The sequence below is a fragment of the Rhinopithecus bieti genome, unplaced genomic scaffold (genome assembly GCF_001698545.2).
Source record: "Rhinopithecus bieti isolate Rb0 unplaced genomic scaffold, ASM169854v2 scaffold_18295, whole genome shotgun sequence".
Taxonomy (NCBI): domain Eukaryota; kingdom Metazoa; phylum Chordata; class Mammalia; order Primates; family Cercopithecidae; genus Rhinopithecus; species Rhinopithecus bieti.
Genome location: NW_016809135.1, coordinates 778,069 through 783,491, shown reverse-complemented (window position 1 = coordinate 783,491; position 5,423 = coordinate 778,069). Strand labels below are relative to the sequence as shown.

The 5,423-nt window shown below is 45.6% G+C and overlaps 1 protein-coding gene across 1 annotated transcript in view; it reads right to left on the bottom strand.

Moving 5' to 3' along the window:
* Nucleotides 1-4,097, bottom strand: part of DYM (dymeclin) — a 349,582-nt gene extending 345,485 nt beyond the window's left edge. The window contains 1 exon segment of the mRNA XM_017888647.1: nucleotides 3,784-4,097. The gene's annotated coding sequence lies outside the window, so the exon portion shown is untranslated.
* Nucleotides 4,098-5,423: the final 1,326 nt, after the last annotated feature.

Genomic DNA, 5,423 nt, shown 5'->3' with positions numbered 1-5,423 from the left:
AAAAAAAAAAAAAAAAAAAAAAAAAAAAATCACTAATCAAACTTCCTTAAGTAAATGAAAAAAACAAAAACTTTTACTAAATAAGACCGATATGTAAAGTTGTTCCCAGCCCCACTAGTTCATTTTGTCTAGAATTAAGTAATGTGAGGATAACTTACAAACTGTTTACAAGCAAAGTTCAAAGCATTAAGCTCTGCTAAAAACTTTACTAGAAAAAAAAAATGCTTAAAGGCAAGAGCAGATATTTAATAAGTCCCATCACATTTCCTGATACATGATGCACCACCACCAGAAAGCCAGAATCTTCACACCTAGAGACAGTCAAAACTTTGACAGCTAAGTAGGAAAGTGAAACACACCAGGAAACAGGATCCCAAACTGGAGGACTTCCAGAAATCCTTTCCATCTCTAAGATTAGTCTTCTCTCTGTCCGGAGAAAGGAAAAGCAGCAATGGCTGTTTTATCACTCTGCTCTGTTAGGCCCACAGCACTCTACCATGCCCAACTGAGTCACAGAAGAACTTGACAAGGGGCTGCTTCAAGTCCAGATCTCACAGGAGTTCATTCTGCCTGAAGATGTTCTCTCACTTTCATTAGGAGTCTTCTTTTGCTGCTGAAATGGGGGTGCCTTTATCTCCCGCTAGGACAGAGAGTCCCTGCCTTCTCACCCTGGGCATGGGAACCATCATTGCCCCCAGTGTGTCCTGTGTCAAGTATCAGGTTAGCCCTCTGATCACACACATATACTATGTTTTAAGACATGAATATGAAAAGAGACCAAAACGAAATATAGGAAAACTTTACATGGAGCTGTATTTGCTTTTATACTTAATCATTTTTAAAGGTCTCATTTTACCAAAGCCTATACTACAAGTGTCACAGGTATTTCCCATATTTCACTAAAAGGAAACAGTCTTCTCTAGATCTAACCATTCCCATTATCTATAATCCTAAGTGAAAGACGGCCCTCTCATTGCATGTACAGCAGCAAAAGAAATCACCTACTTTCTTAAGTTTCAGCAAAATATTCCAAAACACATTGTGGTAGGCAGAATAACAGCCTCCAAAGATGTCCACATACTAACCATGGAAGCCGTGATTATGTTGCTGGGAAAAGGGACTTTGCAAGCATGATTAAATTAAGAACCTCAAGGGGGATTATCCTGAATTAGCCAAGTGGGCCTGATCTAATTACATGGGTCCTTAAAAGCAGAGAACTTTTCCCACGTGTGGTCAGAGACTTGCGGATGGAAGTATGATCAGAGAGATGCAACACTGGTGGCTTTGAAGATAGAGGAAGTGCGCCACAAGCCAAGGAAAGTGGCAGCCTCTAGAAGCTGGAAGAGGCATAGATATCCCCCTAGAAACCTCCAGAAAAGAACACAGCCTTGTTGACAGTCAGTGAGACCCATTTTGACTTCTAACCTACAGAACTATAATAATAAATGCATTGTTTTAAGCCACTAAATTTGTGGTAACATGTTATATTACAGCAATCATAGAAAACTGATACATAACATTAAACAACTTCTAACAATATGTGAAATTATCTAGAAAAGAAAAGCATAACCAATTGCCCAAATATTTGGAGCAACATAAGAAAGAGCCATCTGTACATGTTGTAACAGATTTCACTTCTATTTCTCTCCTCCCCTCCACTCATTAAAAAGCCAGCCAAAGTGACAATTCTTCAAACTTTTGTAGAAAATAAGCTATATTAATTAAAAAAAAATGGAACAATCAGGATGGCAGGATCTAATGGAAAAATCAGGAGATAATTATGCCACATTTTTCAGAGTCAAACATAAAAGCATTTGCACTGTTTATCCTCCTTGTATCAAATGGATTACCACACTTTTTTTAAAGTACAGTAAATCTTTCTAGATATTAAAAACTTACTATTAATTTTTATGTGTGATAATGGTATTGTGGGCCTATTAAAAACAGAGAGCAGGCCAGGTGCTGTGGCTAAGCCCTGTAATCCCAGCTCTTTGGGATGGGCAGAATGCCTGAACTCAGGAGTTCATGACCAGCCTGGGCAACATGATGAGACCCCTGTCTCTACTAAAAATACAAAAAATTAGCCAGACATGGTAGCACGTGCCTGTAATCCCAGCTACTCAGGAGGCTGAGGCAGGAGAATTGCTTGAACCCAGGAGGCAGAGGTTGCAGTGAGCCGGGATCACGCCACCGTACTCCAGCCTGAACAGCAGAGCGAGATTCTGCCTCCCACCAACAACAAAAAAAAGCAATTCAATCTTCTACAGATATATATTGAAATATTTACAGATGAAATTGAATGCCTATGATTTGCTTTAAAATAACTGTGAGTAGGGATAGGAATAGATAGGTACACAGATGAAACTAAATTGGCATGAGTTAATTGTTGAAACTGGGTAATGGGTACATGGGAGGACCCTTTATTTCACTGTGTGAACTTTTCTATGGTTAAAAGTGCAAAACATAAAACTCCTTGAACTATATGTCATAACAACACAGACTTCTTAATAGCTGAATCTCCTTCCTATTAACATTGCCCCAACTCAGTTCTCTGCCATTTAATCCACTTGTGACTGATTGTTTCATCAATATTCCAACTCATTTTGCCCTGTGTACTCAGTTTATGAGCTTAAGCCAGACACCTAACCTCTAAAGACTAGTTCTTCATTTACAGAATGGGAATATTCATACTCGTCCGGTCTATCTCTGAATTGCTGAGAGGATTATCTAAAATAAAACTTCAAAGCAGGATAATCACTCCAGAAATCCATATATTCATAAATTTCATCCTCTGCAGCAACCATTCACCCATTCCTATAGATTCTCTTCCCTGCCACCTCATTCTTCTCTTGAGCCCTCAACTCATCAGCCTAAGCACCTGAGTTCCTCTGGTGGACGGTACATTCCTCTCCACCGCCTCCACCTTCCAAGTTTTCATCCTTCAGCACATCGCCCTTGCTCTACACACCCCTCTCTCCAACTTCCCCTCTCCTCTTTCAACGATCTCACTCCATCTGTGCCCCCTAATCAGTCTATCCTGGGTACCCGCTTTGCTGGCCAATTACAATCATCCCATCACTTCTCTGCCCCTGTTCAGCAGAGAACAGCTTTATCCAATCAGCTTTACCACACCAATACCCTCAAACCCCACTACTGCCCCCAGTTCACAAACACCCACCCTTTCACTTTTCAGTCAAAACACAATTGCTCAGGCAAATCCACGGAAACTGAAAGTAGATCAATAGTGTAGGGGAGAGAGGGAGGAGGAGAGACTACTAATAGGTACGAGCTTCTTTGTTGGGGTGATAAAATGCTCTGGATTTAACGGTGGTGATGGCTGCTCAACTCTGAATATACTAAAAGCCACTGAGTTGTACTTTTAAAGGGTTAATTTTCTGACATATTAATTATATCTCAATAAACTATGAATGTAAAAACAAGATAGAAAAACTCACAACTATTGCTCACCCTGCCCATCACACGCCCATTTGTCAGACCAACACCGCCCCATCTCCGGAAGCACCGACTTGGCCTTCGGTATCCCCCCAACTCCCAACAGCAGACTCGGACAGAGGTCCGTCCGCTGTCACCACAGCCCCCCCGGGGTGGCCCAGGCGCCCGCGGGCAGGGAAAGGAGGGTCCCTTGGCCGCCGCCACGCTGCCCCTCGCCTCCGGGCGCTGGCCGGGGAGGGGAGGGTGGCCCCTGACCCGCTCTGACAGGAGGCCAGGAGCAGTCGGGCTTTCAGGCCGGGCCGCGCTGACTGGGGCGGCGCCACAGCCCACCTGTCTCAGCCGGCGGGGGGATACGCTCCAGCTCCACGGACCCACGGACTGACGGGCGGGTGGCAGAGGGGTCAGGAGAAGTCGCCGTCGCCGCCGCAGCCTCAGGTGGCGCACGCCGGCTCAGGCCTCCATGTTTCCACGTCTCTGCGGGTAAGAATCCGGCTCCGGCTCGGCCTGCAGCTCGGCCCCGGCTCGGCTCCAGCCCGGGCCGCGTCGGTGCGGAGGCCGGGAGTCCGCGAGGGAAGAGGGAAGCGACCGAGAACGCGGCTGGGGACCGAACCCCGAGGCGCGCGCGCCAGCCAGGCGGTCACGTGGCACGGGGCGCGCGCGGGCTTCTGGAAACTGTAGTCCTTTGGGTGTTACTCGTGCCTCCGCCCTCCTAGAGCCTCCTGGGCTACCAAGGCCACGTGGCGAAATCGAGAAGCACAAAAACGGCCGGGCGCGGTGGCTCACGCCTGTAATCCCTGCACTTTGGGAGGCCGAGGTGGACGGATCATGAGGTCAGGAGATCGAGACCATCCCGGCCAACATGGTGAAACCCCTTCTCTACTAAAAATACAAAAATTAGCTGGCTAGGCAGGAGAATCGTTTGAACCCTAGAGGCAGAGGTTGCAGTGAGTCGAGATCGCGCCACTGCACTCCAGCCTTGCGACAGAGCTCGACTCTTATCAAAAAAAAAAAGAGAGAGAGAGAAGTGCAAAAACCTCACCTGCCAGGTGCTAGAGCCCTCTCTCACGCTACACCGCTTGTTCCGGCGGCTTAACTTTATTAAGGCCCCTGTTAATTGCAGCTGAATAACCATCCCAAAGTCAAGCAATTTCGTGTGGGATTCTGGAGAGTTGAGAAATAGGAAAATAACTTTTGATGGAGGCAGCTGGCAGGGCTAGCCCTGCCTGCAATGTTGAATGTTGTGGGAAAGGACAGGTCCCACAGAAAAGACTAGCAATATGAGGCAGTGCCAAAACTATGGAATTTGAAGTCAAATGAGCTGAGGTTTCCACATTGATGTCTTAGATCAATTACTTCACCTCTCCCAGCCAGTTTCCTTATCTAAAATATATAGGTGATGATGATTCTGCCCTTACAGGAATGTTGACATTACTGTAGTAATAACAATTCACATTATGGATTGTTTTCTATTTGCCATGCCATACCATGTTTTCTATTTGCCATTTCCCAAAATGACCCTATGGAACAGACAGCACTGTTATTCCCATTATATAGTCAATATGTGCCAGTATACTCTATAAAGTACTATACAAATACTAGATATTCTTTTCTAGCATAGACTGCCAGTAAATTCACTGAGCTTGCAGAATTATGACAGGAAAACATATTAAAACCCAAAGTAGACTGGGCTCTGTGGCTCATGCCTATAATGCCAACACTTTGGGAGGCTGAGGTGGGAGGATCACCTGAGTCCAGGAGTTCGGAAGGACCAGCCTGAGCAACATAGTGATACACTGTCTCTACAAAAAATACAAAAATTAGCTGGGAGTGGTGGGCACACCCTCGGTCCCAGCTACTCAGGAGGCTGATGTGGGAAAATCGCTTGAGCCCAGAAGGTTGAGTTTGCAGTGAGCCATGATCTCGCCATTGCACTCTAGCCTGGGCAACAGAATGAGACACTGTCTTCTCAA